This window comes from Oratosquilla oratoria, chromosome 9, assembly GCF_046742065.1.
Source record: "Oratosquilla oratoria isolate Oo_2021 chromosome 9, ASM4674206v1, whole genome shotgun sequence".
Lineage (NCBI taxonomy): Eukaryota > Metazoa > Arthropoda > Malacostraca > Stomatopoda > Squillidae > Oratosquilla > Oratosquilla oratoria.
The window spans coordinates 2606396-2626323 of NC_134785.1; the positions used below are offsets into that span (position 1 = coordinate 2606396).

Sequence of the window (19928 nt, forward strand, 5' to 3'; positions counted from 1 at the left end):
CAAATATATATATGAATAAGAATATAAAAATAAATAATAAATTTAAAACAAATACTACACAAGATAAACACAAATAGACGAATGAATTAGTACAATATTATGAAGGAAGTAGTGAAACGTACTTTGCCTGATCATTTGAATTCATTCATATTTGTCATCTTTCTCTATCACAACTTCAGTACGGAAATGTAACGACATTAACAATGAAATGATTGTGACAATAATGGTGGGGAAATCTCCAGAATTACGCAAACATCGATATCTGATACGAAATTTACATAATCCAAGCTCCTAATCTAACATAACCTAACCTAATGTATCCTAAGCTAAACTGACCATATCATCGAAATTATTCTTTAAAAATGCAAAAGAGAAACAAGTGAAGAATGTAATTGAATTCATTCATATTTGTCATCTTTCTCTATCACAACTTCAGTACGGAAATGTAACAACATTAACAATGAAATGACTGACAATAATGGTGGGGAAATCTCCAGAATTACGCAAACATCGATATCTGATACGAAATTTACATAATCCAAGCTCCTAATCTAACATAACCTAACCTAATGTATCCTAAGCTAAACTGACCATATCATCGAAATTATTCTTTAAAATGCAAAAGAGAAACAAGAGAAGAATGTACCAGCGTGATAATGAAAAATTACTTAACGGTGATAGATAAGGATTATGGTGAGAATACCAATGATGGTGACAAAGTCCAAGACGATAACGATAACATTGACGATGATGACAAAGATGATAATGATATTGACGTATACTCACACTGACTATCATCTCATTGTGATGATATGCAGGTTCTGCAGTGAGCAAGAAAGAGAGACAAACAGAAACAGCAACAAAGACAAAAGAGACAGAAAGACGGAAAAAAAGTCAAGACAGAAACAGAGACAAAGAGACTGAGACAGAGAAGAAAAGAGAATAAAAAAAGAGAAAAATGAGAGAGAAAAAAGAGACAAGGAGACAGATCTTACGTACCAATCCAAACGTCATGGTGAAGTCTTCTTGGCAGCAACCAGACACGAGGAGGAACACCCATCCACTACAGACGGAGGAAGAGGACCAACTACTGAACCACCGTCGTCAGGTCGTTGACCTGGACACAGGGCACGAGGTCGAGTGGCTATTGATAACCTTTGACCTCATGTGACCTTCCGAACACCCCTTTATTGTATTTATTGTATTTATTTATTTTTGGGGGTAATGATCGGCCGAGCGGTAGCCCAGTGAATACAATGTCGAACTCATGAGCAGGTGGTCGCGAGTTCGATTTCTGGGACAGCGGATTGCCGCTTCTGATAGGGTTTTGCTCTACCAGGGGTTTCTCACTTTCCACGTTGTGTAAGTGTGATATTTTAACTTTTGTTTTGTAATACCCCCACGGATCAGAGTCGCACAGCGCTCATGATGGGAGACTTAGCTCTAAAAAAAAAAAAAAAAAAAAAATGTGCGTGCGTGTGTGTGTTTACCTAACAGTATTTACCTAATTGTAGTATACAGGATTGGAGTAACGCTCGTTGGGTCCCGTCTTCTATTCTTTACTTTTTTTCAATATACCCGACTCGCATTGTGTGTGTGCGCGCGCGCGCGTGTGATAGAGAGGAGAAAGCAAGAGAGAGAGAGAGAGAAACAAGACAGAGGGAAGGGAAGAGACAGAATGGAAGTCTTCAGGCGCGAACATTGACCCAACCCAACCCAGTAACCAATCACAGACTTGTCCACTCGTTTACTGTTGCATATGCACCACCCTGTTGCCCCAGTATTTGTAATGCCCTAGGTCAGGGATGGGCATTCTTTAAGTGTGTGTGTGTGGCAAAATCATCAGCCAAATCTGTCATACGACAGTTTCTGGCGTACCAAACTATTTTTTTCCGAGGACTTTTTGAAATATTAAAAAATTACACCTAAGCTGAAGTTAAGAAAATATTGTAACAATGAACCTTTTATTTATCTACTGTCAGTGTGATTTTTGGTGCTGGATCACTGATAAACAGGTAATATCGGGTTTGATATTTTTTCCTCTCTTTTTTAGTCGGGGGGGGGGACTTCTTGAAATCAGGTTTGTATTTCGTAGCCTTGAAAGATATGCATGAGCTACTTGTTGTTTCATCTGTAAGGTTACTCCTACTACGAGACATTCATCACGGAGAGCAAAGATTCACAACAGAGAAAAGAAAAAGTAAATTATAACCGAGCGACCCAAGTCGGACAGAGACGAGGAGATTAGGGCACCGCCGCTAATAAGAATGGCATCGCGTGGATAACAAACCTTGTAGATGAACTGTTCCGCGTATCCTGACAAAACACACCCCTGACAAAACACTCCCCGGACAAAACAAGCACACAAACACACACAAACACACACAAACACACACAAACACACACAAACACACACGCAAACACACACGCAAACACACACGCAAACACACACGCAAACACACACGCAAACACACACGCAAACACCAAACAAACACACACAAACACACACACAAACACACACTCAAACACACACACAAACACACACACACACACACACACACACACACACACACACACACACAAACAAACACACACACACAAACACACAAACACACACGCGCGCGCACACACACACACACACACACACACACACACACACACACACACACACACACACACACACACACACACACACACACACACACACACACCACGACTCGGTGGCGCGGTTGATAAAGTTCCCGGCTGTCACTACGGCGGTCCAGGTTCGAATCCCGCCCAGAGCTGAAATAATTTCAGTATCGCTGCGCTGCGAGTCATTACTCCAACTCTCGTCGGCGGGAAGTTGGGTGTGTGTGCGCGTGTAAGGTCACATCATTAGCCATAGACCTGTCATACATGAGCTCGGAGCTCTTCCGGGAGGGCAATAGCTGGCGATCACAACTCCAACACGTGATCCAAGACCATGGTGAATCACACGCGCGCGCGCACACACACACACGCACACACACACGCACACGCACACACGCACGCACACACACACACACACACACACACACACACACACACACACACACACACCGAACAAAGATTGGAGAAATGACAACTGAAAACGTTAGAGCAGAGAAGGGAGAGAGGCGATTTGTTGACCATTTTCAAAATTATGAAAGGAATGGAAGTTCTGATAGAGATGATCTATTATAATGGGACAAAAGAGATACAAGAGGACACGCAAAGAAACTAAAGGAAGACAGCTACAGAAGAGATCTGAAAAAGGACAGTTTCCCACACGGTGCTCGGACCAAACGGTGCTCGGACAAAAGGTCCTCGGACAAAAGGTCCTGAAATCTGCACCCCTGGGACAAAATGTCCCCAACGGCCTAGGTGGGTGGTCAAAATGTCCCCAATTTTTTTTTTGTTTTTTTCTAAAAATTTGTCAGATGTGTTTTACTTTATTCCTTTATATGTTTTTTGGTGAATATTTGGTTTTTAACTATAGGCATACAATATAAGTTCAATAAAGCATAATATTATTGTGTGCTGTAATTGTACTCATAATTTGCGGAATGAACATTTAAAAAAATGGTCTGAAAAGTGGCTAATGAAATTTAACAAGTAAATGCAAGGTAATGCACATAGGTAAAAATAACAATAAGTACGATTACAAGTTATTTTGGAAATTCGTTAACAAAAGTGAGTGGTGAAGTTTTGTTTTTTAACTTGATTTTTTTATTTTTTTATAGGCATACAATATAAGTTCAATAAAGCATAATTGTGTGCTGTAATTGTACTCATAATTTGCGGAATGAAGATTTAAATAAATTACAGCAATGGTCTGAAAAGTGGCTAATGAAGTTTAACAAGTAAATGCAAGGTAATGCACATAAGTAAAAATAACAGTAAGTACGATTACAAGTTATTTTGGAAATTCGAACAAAAGTGAGTATTGAAAAAGATCTCGGCGTATAAGATATTTAATAAAATATCAAATATTATTGTACTTTGTGTTTATATATAGAGATTCTCCTGAATTTAATTGTTGTTATAAAAAAACAATTAAATATTAATCTAATTGTATAAAAATTTTATAAAAATCAATATTTGTTGAAAAAAATGGGGACCTTTTGTCCTAAATATCGGGGACATTTTGTCCTAGGGGTGCAGATTTCGGGACCTTTTGTCCGGGGACCTTTTGTCCAGGGACGTTTTGTCCTACATTCTTCCACACAGAGCGATTGACGCTGGAACAAATTGAACAGTGAAACAGTTAATGCCAGAACTATACACGAATTCAAAAGCAAACTGGATGTGGAGAGATACAAAAGCGGGTCAAAACGAGCATAGCTCTAGTCCCGTAAAATAAAACTAGGTAAATACATAAAACCTCGTTTATACGGGGCAAGTTGAGCGGTAAGTCAAGTTTGCAAATTATTTGAACCGGAGAGGAAAGTGAGCAAGTACATGTTCACATGGTCCACTCGTCTCTGACTTGGCTTGTCCACCTCTGCCCTAGGTCAACCCGTTGTAACATCGTAGGTCAACTAGTAGCAAGATCCTAGGTCAACCCGTTGCAAGATCCTAGGTCAACCCGTTGCAACATCCTAGGTCAACTAGTAGCAACATCCTAGGTCGACTAGTAGCAACATCCTAGGTCAACTAGTAGCAACATTCTAGGTCAACTAGTAGCAACATCCTAGGTCAACGAGTAGCAACATTCTAGGTCAACGAGTAGCAACATTCTAGGTCAACGAGTAGCAACATCATATGTCAACTAGTAGCAACATCATGGGGCAACTAGTAGCAACATCCTAGGTCAACCAGTAGCAACATCCTAGGTCAACCAGTAGCAACATCCTAGGTCAACCAGTAGCAACATCCTAGGTCAACCAGTAGCAACATCCTAGGTCAACCAGTAGCAACATCCTAGGTCAACCAGTTGCAACATCCTAGGTCAATCAGTAGCAACATCCTAGGTCAACGAGTAGCAACATCCTAGGTCAACTAGTAACAGCATCTTAGGTCAACCAGTAGCAACACCCAAGGTCAACCAGTAGCAACACCCTAGGTCAACCAGTAGCAACACCCTAGGTCAACCAGTAGCAACACCCTAGGTCAACCAGTAGCAACACCCTAGGTCAACTAGAGCAACACCCTAGGTTAATCCATTGCAATATCCTTGGTCAACCAGTAGCAACATCCTAACATCCTAGGTCAACACATTGCAACATCGGAGGCCAATCAGTAGCAACATCCTAACATCCTAGGTCAACACATTGCAACATCGGAGGTCAACCAGTAGCAACATCCAAGGTCAACCAGTAGCAACACCCTAGGTCAACCAGTATCAACATCCTAGGTCAACTAATAGCAACATTCTTGGTCAACCCATTGCATCATAGGTCAACCAGTAGCAACATCCTAGGTAAACTAGTAGCAACATCCTAGGTAAACTAGTAGCAACATCCTAGGTAAACTAGTAGCAACATCCTAGGTCAACCAGCGGCAACATCCTAGGTCAACCAGCGGCAACATCCTAGGTCAACCAGCGGCAACATCCTAGGTCAACCAGCAGCAGCATCCTAGGTCCAGTAGAAACAGCCTAGGTCAACCATTGGCAACAGCCTAGGTCAACCATTGGCAACAGCCTAGGTCAACCATTGGCAACATCCTAGGTCAACCATTGGCAACATCCTAGACCAACCACTGGCAACATCCTAGGTCAACCATTTGCCTCCCTTGCTACATCCTGAGATCAACCAGATCCTACAGCGGTTCCTATGGCACCACCTGTCCAGCCATCTACAGTTGCACTTGCAACATCCTTGTCAAGAGCTTTCTCCAGCTGGAGCAACACGACGCGGCCCGAGGCCACTTGAGCCAGCTGATTGGTCGGCTGCTGCACAGAGGCAGAGTCCAGGGAGAAAACAAACAAGCTTTGATTAAGATGGAGAGCAAATGGAGCTTATTGCAAAGTCCTTATGAAATCATCGATCCTAAAGATAGATGAATGAATAAAATCAACAACTAAAACAAATTGATAGGTAAACAAATCATAAGTTTAGATATATATATAGATACAAGTATAGATATAAGTAGATATAAAGGATAAATATGAATATGAATAGTGATAATGAAATTATAGTAAAATGATATAGTAGTAAAATAAAAAAAATAGAATATAAAGCAATAATAAGAAAATGACATTATCAGTTGATAATGAAATAGTTGAACAAATAAAGAGAGAATGGGAAAATGATAGTCATGAAAATAAAATAAAACAAAAGCGAAACGGAAAACGAGACCATCAATCCACTAGTACATAAAAATGAATAAATTACAAAGTCGATACAAATTTTATTCAATAGTGCAAAACTGGCAGCAAGTTTGATAGAGTATCCAACCGAGGTGATCAAAACGGTCAATGATTTGATTGTTTCCATAATGGTATTTTATTAGATAATTTATTATTTTTATACTATGTAAATTGATTTTTTGTTTAATGACTTCTTTATAATTAGATTATTATTCTATATTGATTTATTATATGGAGACCAATTAAGAATTCAAATTATTAAAATTTATAAACAGCGAAGTCTGTAATGTCACATGAGAGCCGTCATCGCCAAAATGACCGTATTGACAAAATTATTTTCAGTAGAAATATTGATAAATGACAAAATTACAATATTCTTCAACAACTAATATTATTACAAATATTGATAAACTATAAAACTACAATACTGACAAACTACCTATTGATAAATGACAATTACAATGTTCAAGAACTAATGTCATTAGAAATATTTATATAAAACTACAATATTGACAAGTTACCATTATCAATAAAGTCTTCAGAAAATAAAGATATTACCAAACAACTATTGCCAATAAAAAAATGTACTGTCCCATATTCTTTAACAATAGAAATATTGATATAAAACTATCAAGTCTTACAATATTGTCAAACAACTTTTGTCAATAGAAATATTGACGAGTTGTCATGTATTCTATGAATGGAGAATGTACAAATTCAGGCCTTCGTATAGATAACTTAAGATGCACACCATCAGTCAGGTAACGCATTCTGACAATGAACAGTGGGCGAGGAGGAGGAGATGGAGGGGGAGGAGGACATCTGCAGCTGGGTCACTCGATGTGGGGAGGCGGGGCGGGGTTCTCTCACTAATCGACCGTGTTGCCCTCTCCCCCTTCCCCCTCCCCCGCCTCTCCCCCTTCCCCCTCCCCCGCCTCTCCCCCATTCCCACCTTCCCTCCTTCCCTGCGCCCCTTCCCCCCTCCCACCTGTCCCTCTCCCCCCCGACCTCTCCCCCGCCTTTCCCCCTTTTTTTTCCCCCCCCGGGCCCTCTCCCCCTTCTCCCTCTCCCCACCTTCTCCCCGATTCCCCACCTTCCCCGCCTCCCATTCCCCTTCCCCGCCTCTCTCCCCCTTCCCCCGCCTCCCCCCGTCTTTTCCCCCATTTTCCGTCCACCCTTCCCTCCTCCTCCTTTCGTTCCCCTTCCCTTTCCTTCCTCCCCCTCCTCTCCCGTCTTTCCCCCTTCCCCGTCTTTCCTCCCTTTCCTCCCCGTCTTCCCTTCCCTCCTTCCCGCCTCTCCCCCTACCCACCGTCGGTTCCCTCATGCCAGAAAACCCCCTGAAGACGGGGGAAAATCCCTTCGGATTGCGTGAAAATATCATTCATACCCCCATAAGAAACACTGATACCGCAACATACGCCCAACGTACGCAAGTTTCCCTCATCGCAGAAAAAAAAGAAAGACGGGGGGACATAATCCCTTCGGATTGCGGCACACTAGAGCTGCATTGCTAACTTGCCTTTTAATGCTAACACTGGTACCGCAACATACGGTTTGAGTTAGAAAACGCAATCTTCGGTTTTATAGACAATATTTTAGACCATATTTAAGGTGGCGGCACACTAGACTAGCATGCTACTTGCTTTTGCTATTTCGTTTGAGTAGAAACGACTTCGGTTATAGTATTCTAGACTGTTGTAAGAACGTCAACAATGTGTCTAAGATTCGTAATTTAGGTTAAACTTCTTAGATCGTCCTTCAGCTTCTCACTCTGTGACGCACAAAGAGTCGTTTGACATTTGGAAATTAAAAAAACAAAAAAAAAAAAAAAAAAAAAAAAAATCGTAAACGAGGTCGTTTTTACTCAAACGAAATAGCAAAAGCACGTAGCATGCTAGCGAGAAATGCCTAATGTGTCACCACCATAACTGCTATAAAAAAAAAAAAAATCGGAAAAAGTGAAAAGATGACAACGAAGATTTTTTTTTTTTTTTTTTTTTTTTTTAACCTTTATGCTCACGGTCACTAACCCGATCCCTCTTTGGTCCCTGGACATGTAAACACAGCTGCCGGTCCCTAACGAAGTTCCTTATCAGGGACCGCAGCCGCCAAGGGGCTCCCCTGACGCCGAAGGAGACGACCAGAGACAGAACTTCTTGGAAACGAGAGACCAAGAGTCCACAAGAGAGGAGACCTTTCATCGGCCACATTAGCTATCTGGCTCGTCGTGTATTTTTCTTTACCGATGTAGGTGAATGTGGCAATCTCACTTCGTCCTTTTCCCTCCCCCTATGCCCCTCCGGTAACTCACCCCCTCCCATCCCGCGGGGCTTGCTTGCTTGCTCGGCTTGCGGGTGTGAGGCCTCTCCGTCGCGCTCACCCCCTACCTCACCAGTCCCTCTCTCTGTCCTCTCCCTTTGCATCTGCTAGCCTCGGGTCCCGCCCTCCCGCTCATTCCCTCCCTCCCGCTGGGCCCCGCAGCCGACCCTCCCACTTTTCGCCCGCTGGCCCGCACGCACTCTTTCCTCCCTAGGGCAAGAACCAGCCCGCCCGCCAAGCGGGCGCCTCCCGCCCGCCCTCGGGGCCCGCGGTCCCGCCCGCCCTCACAGCGGGGGGGCCTCGACAGCCCTCCAGCGGTGCCCTCCCTCTTTCCGCCAGCTGTAACCGCTCCAGCCAGACCGCGGTCCCTCCCGCCCTTCATTTCCTCGCCATCCCGCCCTGCTTGTCCATCCCTCCCTCCCGTCCTTTTCCCTCCCTCCCCCTAATCCCTCTTGTCCCGCCCTCCCTCCCCCTCTTTCCCTCCCATCCCTCCCGTCTCTGTGTCCCCCCCTCCCCTCCCCCCTTTCCCTCCCTCCCGCCCTCTTTCCCCTCCCTCGGGTCCCTCCCTCTTTCCTCCTCCCTCCCTCCCGCTTTTCTGTGTGGTGCGCCCACGTCCGCCCTGCTGTCTCCCGCCCTCCCCCCTCCCTCTTTTCCTCCCGCCCTCCCTGCTTTTCCGCCCGCCCAATCCCTGCTTTTCCGCCCCTCCCTCCCTCTTGTCCTCACTCCCCTGCACTCTTTTCCTCCCTCCCCTTGGTCCCCTGTTTCGTTTGCCTGCCCTCCCTCCCTCTTGTTCCTCCCGCTCTCTTTGTCCTCCCTCTGCTCTTTTCCCTCCCTTCCCTGCTTTTTCCCACCTCTTTTCTTTCCGCTCTGCTCTTCGCTCTCTCGCTTCACTCTCTTGCCTTCCTCCCTCTGTTCGTGTCTCCTTCCTTCCTCCCAGGGTCTCTCGCCGTCCTCCCCTTCTTCTCCTTCACTCCCCTTTCTCTCTCCTTGCCCTCCCCGCTCTCTCTACTTCGCTCATCGGGCCTCTCTGCTCCTTCCTCCCCCTTTCTCCTCTCCTTCACTCCCCTTTCTCCTCCCTTCCTCCCCCCCTTGTCTCTCTCCTGTGCCGCCCCTTTCTCTCTCCTTCCTCCCCTTTGCTCTCTCCTTCCGCCCCTTGTCTCTCCTCCTGCCTCCCCGTTTCCTCTCTCCTTTCCCCCCTTTCTCTCTCCCTCCTAACCCCGTTCCTCACTCGCCTTTCCTCCCCTTCCTCTTCCTCTCCTCGCTTCCTCCCCTTTTCCCTCTCCCCTTCCCTCCCCTTTCTCTCTCCTTCCCTCCCCTTTCTCTCTCCTTCCTCCCCTTTGCTCTCTTCCTTCCTCCCCTTTCTCTGCTCGCCTGCCTCCCCTTTCTCTCTCCTTCCTCCCCTTTCTCTCTCCTTCCTCCCCTTTCTCTCTCCTTCCTCCCCTTTCTCTCTCCTTCCTCCCCTTTCTCTCTCCTTCCTCCCCTTTCTCTCTCCTTCCTCCCCTTTCTCTCTCCTTCCTCAACCTTCTCTCCTCTCCTTCCTCACCCTCTCTCCTCTCTCCTTCTCCCCTTTTCTCCCTCTCTCCTTCCTCCCCCTTTCTCTCTCCTTCTTCCCCCTTTCTCTCTCCTACTTCCCCCCTTCTCTCTCCTTCCCCCCTTTCTCTCTCCTTCCCCCCTTTCTCTCTCCTTCACCCCCATTCTCTCTCCTTCCCCCTCTCTCTCTCTCCTTCCCCCCTCTCTCTCTCCTTCCCCCCTCTCTCTCTCCTACCCCCCTCTCTCTCTCCTTCCCCCCCTCTCTCTCTCCTTCCCCCTCTCTCTCTCTCCTTCCCCCTCTCTCTCCTTCCTCCCCTTTCTCTCTCCTTCCCCCTTTCTCTCTCCTTCCCCCTTTCTCTCTCCTTCCCCCTTTATCTCTCCTTCCCCCTTTATCTCTCCTTCCCCCTTTATCTCTCCTTCTCCCTTTATCTCTCCTTCTCCCTTTATCTCTCCTTCTCCCTTTATCTCTCCTTCCCCCTCTCTCTCTCCTTCCTTCCCTCCCTCTCTCTACTTCCTTCCCTCTCTCCTTCTCAGGATGGCCGATTTGATTTTATATTGTATATATATATATTTATATTTATATATATATATATATATATATATATATATATATATATATATATGTATATGTATGTATGTATATATATGCGTGAGAAACCACCAGGAAAAATAAACTAACGAAACAAAGCGCTTTCGTGTAATTACATGTTCAGTGCTAATACAAATAAGGAATTACAAAAGAAACATGATACAGAACACCAAGACAATTGCTCATAAATAATTCCGTCAATAGTGATAAAGTGTACAAAATTCCTTGTAAATCATGTAATAGGTTTTATATTGATTAGACTGCTAAAACACTCAAAACACAAATTAATCAACACAAGAAATACGTTAGAATCTGGCGGTATATTCAATCACATGAACAATTTCAACCACCCATTTGACTGGGATAAAGCTAGTCATCACATAACAATAACGTCATAGAAAAATTTAATGCAGTTTGATCAAATCTAGTAAGGGAATAAATGTTAATCTCCATCAAAGTTTGTACAAATTGGATAGTTATGTTTGCCAAGAAATTTCCGAATTGTTTAAATTGTATTGAACCATTTGTGAGCAATTGTCCCATACTTGTTGGTTACTAAAACGGCAGTAAAGGCCACGTGTACTTCTTCCACTACCTCTCCGAATTCCCTCTTTACCATGTCTCACTCGGTCATATATTCTGTACCTTGTTTCTTCCTTTTACAATTCCTTTTTTGTATTAGCACTGAAGATGTAATTCTACGAAATCGCTCAGCTTCGTTAGTTTATTTTTCCTAGTGGTTACTCACTCATTTGTGAACACACGTTCTTAGTGTTTTTATTGCAATATATATATATATATATATATATATATATATATATATATATATATGCATACATACATATATATGTATATATATCAGGAAACTAGGACGGTGCCCCTTAGACAGAACTTTGTAGCGTGGACTTTAACGAACCATGCCCTTGGTCCAATTTGCTGGCGGCAGTTTCGAACCGCCGCGCCGTCACCTTGACATACGCCGTAAGTAGCGACACTAACCCGCTTGGCCAGCACGCATCCTCGCACGCATCCTCACATTTATACATCATATAATAATGAAATCCGACCCACTACATGTCCACTGGGAAGGCCTCGAACCCAGGAACCGAAAGGACACAAGAGTGCCGCGCAAGGCACTGAACGTAACCCGACCTTCCCCGTGGCACAGAGTTGCAGCATCAATACAATAATTTGCATGAATGAGAGAGAAGTCTTCTTATTCATCCGAGGTCTCATGCAGACGGGGCGTTTGGACGTCCTAGTCGAGTCTATTTCTGGCACTGTCCTTATGTAATGGGGTGCAAGGACTCGTGGGGCGCCCCCGACTCTCCCAGTGGGCGGCCCCCCCGCCCGACTCTCCCAGTGGGGCGGCCCCCCCGCCCGACTCTCCCAGTGGGCGGCCCCCCCGCCCGACTCTCCCAGTGGGCGGCCCCCCCGCCCGACTCTCCCAGTGGGCGGCCCCCCCGCCCGACTCTCCCAGTGGGCGGCCCCCCGCCCGACTCTCCCTGTGGGCGGCCCCCCCGCCCGACTCTCCCAGTGGGGTGGGGGAGGGCCTCGACTCCCCCCATTGGGGTGGGGGTGGGCCCCGACTCTCCCAGTGGGGTGGGGGAGGGCCCCGACTCTCCCAGTGGGGTGGGGGAGGGCCCCGACTCTCCCAGTGGGGTGGGGGAGGGCCCCGACTCTCCCAGTGGGGTGGGGGAGGGCCCCGACTCTCCCAGTGGGGTGGGGGAGGGCCCCGACTCTCCCAGTGGGGTGGGGGAGGGCCCCGACTCTCCCAGTGGGGTGGGGGAGGGCCCCGACTCTCCCAGTGGGGTGGGGGAGGGCCCCGACTCTCCCAGTGGGGTGGGGGAGGGCCCCGACTCTCCCAGTGGGGTGGGGGAGGGCCCCGACTCTCCCAGTGGGGTGGGGGAGGGCCCCGACTCTCCCCGGGGGGGGGGGGGGGGCCCCGACGCTCCCGGTGGGGTGGGGGAGGGCCCCGACTCTCCCAGTGGGGTGGGGGAGGGCCCCGACTCTCCCAGTGGGGTGGGGGAGGGCCCCGACTCTCCCAGTGGGGTGGGGGAGGGCCCCGACTCTCCCAGTGGGGTGGGGGAGGGCCCCGACTCTCCCAGTGGGGTGGGGGAGGGCCCCGACTCTCCCAGTGGGGTGGGGGAGGGCCCCGACTCTCCCAGTGGGGTGGGGGAGGGCCCCGACTCTCCCAGTGGGGTGGGGGAGGGCCCCGACTCTCCCAGTGGGGTGGGGGAGGGCCCCGACTCTCCCAGTGGGGGGGGGGAGGGCCCCGACTCTCCCAGTGGGGTGGGGGAGGGCCCCGACTCTCCCAGTGGGGTGGGGGAGGGCCCCGACTCTCCCAGTGGGGTGGGGGAGGGCCCCGACTCTCCCAGTGGGGTGGGGGAGGGCCCCGACTCTCCCAGTGGGGTGGGGGAGGGCCCCGACTCTCCCAGTGGGGTGGGGGAGGGCCCCGACTCTCCCAGTGGGGTGGGGGAGGGCCCCGACTCTCCCAGTGGGGTGGGGGAGGGCCCCGACTCTCCCAGGGGGGGGGGGGAGGGCCCCGACTCTCGCGGTGGGGGGGGGGTGGGCCCCGACTCTCCCAGTGGGGGGGGGGCAGGGCCCCGACTCTCCCAGTGGGGGGGGCAGGGCCCCGACTCTCCCAGTGGGGGGGGGGCAGGGCCCCGACTCTCCCAGTGGGGGGGGGCAGGGCCCCGACTCTCCCAGTGGGGGGGGCAGGGCCCCGACTCTCCCAGTGGGGGGGGGGCAGGGCCCCGACTCTCCCAGTGGGGGGGGGGCAGGGCCCCGACTCTCCCAGTGGGGGGGGCAGGGCCCCGACTCTCCCAGTGGGGGGGGGGCAGGGCCCCGACTCTCCCAGTGGGGGGGGGGCAGGGCCCCGACTCTCCCAGTGGGGGGGGCAGGGCCCCGACTCTCCCAGTGGGGGGGGGCAGGGCCCCGACTCTCCCAGTGGGGGGGGGCAGGGCCCCGACTCTCCCAGTGGGGGGGGGGCAGGGCCCCGACTCACCCAGTGGGGGGGGGGCAGGGCCCCGACTCTCCCAGTGGGGGGGGGCAGGGCCCCGACTCTCCCAGTGGGGGGGGGCAGGGCCCCGACTCTCCCAGTGGGGGGGGCAGGGCCCCGACTCTCCCAGTGGGGGGGGCAGGGCCCCGACTCTCCCAGTGGGGGGGGGCAGGGCCCCGACTCTCCCAGTGGGGGGGGGGCAGGGCCCCGACTCTCCCAGTGGGGGGGGGCAGGGCCCCGACTCTCCCAGTGGGGGGGGGCAGGGCCCCGACTCTCCCAGTGGGGGGGGGGCAGGGCCCCGACTCTCCCAGTGGGGGGGGGCAGGGCCCCGACTCTCCCAGTGGGGGGGGCAGGGCCCCGACTCTCCCAGTGGGGGGGGGGCAGGGCCCCGACTCTCCCAGTGGGGGGGGCCCGACTCTCCAAGTTGGGTGGGGGAGGGCCCCGACTGTCCAAGTTGGGTGGGGGAGGGCCCCGACTGTCCAAGTTGGGTGGGGGAGGGCCCCGACTGTCCAAGTTGGGTGGGGGAGGGCCCCGACTGTCCAAGTTGGGTGGGGGAGGGCCCCGACTCTCCCAGTGGGGGGGGGCAGGGCCCCGACTCTCCCAGTGGGGGGGGCAGGGCCCCGACTCTCCCAGTGGGGGGGGGGTCAGGGCCCCAACTCTCCTAGTGGGGGGGGCAGGGCCCCGACTCTCCTAGTGGGGTGGGGGAGGGCCCCGACTGTCCAAGTTGGGTGGGGGAGGGCCCCGACTCTCCCAGTGGGGGGGGGCAGGGCCCCGACTCTCCCAGTGGGGGGGGCAGGGCCCCGACTCTCCTAGTGGGGGGGGGGCTGGGCCCCGACTCTCCTAGTGGGGGGGGCAGGGCCCCGACTCTCCCAGTGGGGGGGGGGGCAGCGTCCCGACTCTCGCAGTGGGGTGCCACAAAAAAAAAATAGTAACAATAAGATCAAGAAGCTAAACATCAAGTGGCGAGAAAGGTAAATAACTATAGTGATAACGAGCAAGATAGTGCTAAAGTATGTTACTGTGGACTCAATCATTGCGTGGGGAAGATGACGAAGAGGAAAATTAGTTATGTTTAGTGAAAGAACATGAACATCATTAAGTGGCCAACAAGTGTCCAACAAGTGGCCAACATGTCATCAACAATTGGTCAAAAAGTGGTCAACAAGCGGTCAATAAGTGAAGAACAAGTGGAGAAATAATCAACAGTCGATCAGGTGATCAAAAGGTAATAAACAAGAGGAAAACAAGTAGAAAACAAATTGAAAACAAGTGAATACCAAGAGAAATGAACAAGTGGTGAACAAGGGAAGAACAAGTTATGAAAAATGGGAGGTTGTGAACAAAAGGAAAACTCTGCTCCATTGTCGATCAACCCCTATTTCAGTTCAGTTATATGTTAACCCCGGTTCAGTTTCCATTACAAATCAACAACAACTTCCATTATCAATCAACTCCTTCATGGCACTTTGTGTATGTGCGTGCGTGTGTGTGTGTGTGTGTGTGTGTGTGTGTGTGTGTGTGTGTGTGTGTGTGGTTTGCCTAGTTGTATTTACCTAGTTGTATTTTACGGGAAGGGGAGCTATGCTCGTGGTGACCCGTTTTTGTATCTCGCAATATCAAGTTTGTTCTTAAATTCTTGTATTGTGTTTGCACACACTATTTTGTCGTCCAATTTATTCCAGATATCTATCACTGTAGGAAGCTGTTCTTTTTCAGGTCTCTTCTGTAGCTGTGTGTGTGCGCGCGCGTGTATGTACACGTACACACACACACACACACACACACACACACACACACACACACACACACACACACACACACACACACACACACACACACAGGACAGCGTCTTACAAACTGTATATGCTGAGTAGGTTAAAATCACTAGGAACACCTACATCTGAGCTACAGGAGGTCTACAAAACTTTCATACTCCCCACCCTCATGTACGCCTCACCAGCCTGGTGCAGCTCACTCACCCTCACACAGAGACAAAAGCTGGAGAGGGTACAAAAGAGAGCGTGCAGGATCATCCTGGGCGTGGAGTACAGCAGCTACGACCATGCTCTTACCACCCTTACTCTATCTAGGGTGTCCCAGCGGCACGGGGAGGCACTAAGGAAATTTGGGGAAAGCCTGCTTTCCCACCCTAGACACCGTCACCTCCTCCCTCCTGATGCTCCACCAACTCGCCACGCCACTAGACACATAAATAGACTCATACCAATCAAAGCGCCAAGGACAGACCGCTACAAAAACAGTGCTATCCCATCTATTGTGCACATAATTAACTCTTTGTAAAATTGCTCCATGTATATATTCCAAGTTTTATATCTTTAATCAACTTTTCCAATGTATTATTGTCAGTGTACCACTGTAATAGAAATAAACCTTTTATTATTATTATTATTATTATTACACACACACACACACACACACACACACACACGAGCGAGCTTCGGAACCGTAAACATCTCTTCATTTGTTATCCGTAGAAAACGAAAATTCTTAATAGTACAACCAAAGAAAGAGGCCTGATTTGTATTGAATGGGAGGGGGAGCAATTGTGGTTGTTCATAATGAATTCTCTGTAGTGCTAGTTTGACAAAATAAAATAAAATGCAAGAAAACGATTATTTTGAATCAAAAGTTGACTCGATAGCAGAGACATCTAGAGGCGCCACGGCAAAGTACATTATAAACAGATCAATCGAGACACCAGCAAGATATCGAATATATAATGAAGACTCCTTTTCCGGCTTTGGTAATTACGGGAGAAATTCGAGTCGAATCTTAGACATGGAAAAGGAAACGAGTAATAATAGAAAATGGTGGAACGAATTCATGGAATTAAGGAAGGAAATTGTAGAATTAATGGAATGCTTAGCCCAAGCTAACAACGAGATATCCTATCTGAAAAAAACTCTGAACTAAGAACCGAACTCAAGGTAATGAAAAGTGATATAATAGAGGTTAAGCGTGAAAATGAAGATGAAAGTTAACGACACTACCAATAGTGAAGCTTTAAGAATCATTTAGATAAACACCTAAGCAAGATGCTGTAATGATTATAATTTATTTTATATTATTTGTTTTTGTTTTGTTATCATTTGTCTGTTTGATTTTCATTTATTATTAGTTATATGTCAATTTATTATTATTTACTATTTACCTGTTTGTTTATCATTTAACTATACCTATGCATTTATTTATGTATTTTGTTGTTTACATTATTATAGTTTTTTATTTATTATTTTATTATCATTAAAAAAAAATCGCATCCGTCCTAGATATGGACCAAAAGGTCTCCTGTTGGCATGCTCCGCCTTTGTAATCCTTTGAAAGAAGAGGTAAATAACAAAATACAAGAAACGACTGAAAGAGAACTTAAGTGAGAAAAGTAGGCAAAAGATTAAGAAATGGAATGAAAACAGAAAATTAAGAAATTGCCTTTAAAGAAATAGTCCAACAACAGATGCAGGAAAATGCAAAAGATACAATCATTAAGATAATTAAAGAAAAGGCAAATTGGGTTACAGATGCAGTGGATAGAAAAAATGTATTGTGGTATATGAACGAAGGGAAAGAAAAAAACAGCAATATAATTTTTAAAAGAAATAAAAGATGGTGATCTAGAAGTAGAGAAAGATATAGAAGTGTATAGAATGGAACATTATTCCAAAGAAAGGAATCGACCCTAAAGATAAAAACCAAGATCGCAAATGGTAGTAGAAGACATATTAGAAAAAGCAAGCAAGTTGGCAAGGAGCGAACACTATAAGATATGGATAAAAAGAGAAACGAGTGTTGAGGAATTAGAAAAAGAGTAGACACTATAAGATGAAACTAAAAAAAAAAAAAAAAAAAAAAAACATGGAGAACGGAGACCGAAAGCAAGGAATTCTATTGGAGGGTAATCGACAGGAGGCTGTGACAAAGGTACATCAGAATGGGCGAAACAGAAAAACGATGAAAAAAAATATATATATTAAAAGTGGCCTATACTAACATTCACTGGTTAATTTCGGGACTGAATGAACTAAATGATTACCTGTTAGATGAAAAACCAGACATAATTGTGGAGACAAAATTAAGGGATCCAATACCACCTAATAATGTTGGACACGTATTATGCAATTATTTGATTAAAACAAAAAAAGAAACAGGGAGGAGGAATCGTGTTCTTGGCCAAGAAAAACTTGAACGTAGCAAATATTACTGAGGGTAAGAACAATGTAGAAATGATGATAAAAGTCGAGGACAGGTACATGAAAAGTAGAAAGTTTGTGGCGATTTTTGTGCCCCCAAAAACGGGCTCTTGGAAAGAGAACGAGCATCCGATAATGTTAGAAGATACAAGGCATTCATTAAACGAGATACTAAAGGGCGGAGGTAACCTGGTGCTTATGGTGGGTTTTAACTGCAAAAATTTGTTGGGAAGAAATTACAGTGAAGGGCGGAGAGAAACTGTGGGTTAATGTATTACTGGACATGACCATGGAATATACAATGACACAATGGGTCATTGAAAACACCAGATACAGAAGTAATAAAAAAAAAACCCGTCGAGACTGGATTTAATATTTACAACAGAACCTGAAATTTTGGATGAAACTGAATGCAAAACACCATTTGGAAAGAGTGACCATATACAGGGTGGGGCGCGGAAACTTCCCGATTAGGGGATTGAATTATAAAGTGTTTACACTTCACAATTCTTTATTCTACTTTTATGTCTGTCACACATGGGAGATTTACTTTTACACAGTTCTAAAAACAATATCTTTTAAATGTTCACCTCCATTGTCAATACACTGATTCAGACGATTTTGGAAGCTTTGGTCTACTCTCTCTAGCATGGTGAGCAGTATATTGGCTATTTGAGTGCGGATGGCATTCTGTAGGTCTTCCAGGGTCTATGGACGGTCGTTATAAACCAGGGATTTGAGATATTCCCACAGGAAATAATCACAGGGGGCTAAATCAGGCGAGCGCGCTGGCCAGTTTAAATCGCCTCTCAGGGAAATCAGCGCGCTCGCCTGATTTAGGCCCCTATGATTATTTCCTGTGGGGTTATCTCAAATCCATGGTTTATAACGACCGTCCATAGACCCTGGAAGACCTACAGAATGCCATCCGCACTCAAATAGCCAATATACTGCTCACCATGCTAGAGAGAGTAGACCAAAGCTTCCGAAATCGTCTGAATCAGTGTATTGACAATGGAGGTGGACATTTAAAAGATATTGTTTTTAGAACTCTTATGTTCCACGTTTCTGCCCCATACAGTGCTGTTGGCACAATCACTCCTTCATACAGTCTCCTCTTCGCATCCATTCCCAAATGTCTATTCCTCATTACACTCTTTAATCCACCAAGGCATTTACTCGCTTCTCTCAATCTACATTCTACCTCCACCTTCACTCCACCTTTTCCTGCTACACTTGCACCCAACATAAGAGAAGAAGAGAGAAGGAGTTTGAATGTGTTTGAGATGAGGTGTCTGAGAAGTATGGTGGGGGTTACTAGGCTGGATAGAGTGAGAAATGAGGAGGTGAGGAGGAGAACAGGGGTGAAAAAGGATTTGGGAGATAGGGTTGATGAAAGAATATTAGGATGGTTTGGACACATGGAAAGAATGAGTGAAGAAAGACTAGTAAAAGAGGTATGGAAGGCAGATGTGGAGGGAGTGAACATGAGGGGACGTCCTAGGATGAGGTGGATGGATGGGGTGAAGGGGGCTTTGGGGAAGAGGGGAATGTCTGTTGAGGAAGGAAGGGAGAGGACGGAAGACAGAGGTGAGTGGAGAATGGTTGTATATGGATGATGTTGTGATTGCATGAGGAGGAATGGGCAGGGGGGTGGGGGGTTGGGGTGTGGTAGTAATTGTGAGTAAATTTTTACGCAGCCCGAAGGGATTTTCTCCCCGTCCTCTCCTTATATGCAAGGGGGGACGGAGAGGGGGGGTCGCCGATTAAATGAAGCGGCCTTGCTGTGGATGTGCTGTGTCTTGCGACACTGCTTGTGACCCAGGGCGGTGGGCAGGGTGCAGGGATGACCCGTCATCCAGGAGGTGCTCAGATGAGAGGGAGGGTGGGAGGGGTGTGGAGTGTATGTAGGGATGAAATGGGTGGGAGTGTTTTTATGCCTTTCCCTTTTTGGCTACCTCCCTTGTA

General features: G+C 47.5%; 1 protein-coding gene across 5 annotated transcripts in view; it reads right to left on the reverse strand.

Moving 5' to 3' along the window:
- The window catches only part of BicC (protein bicaudal C), a 202672-nt gene that overhangs the window by 95269 nt on the left and 87475 nt on the right, over positions 1-19928 (reverse strand). The window lies entirely within an intron of this gene.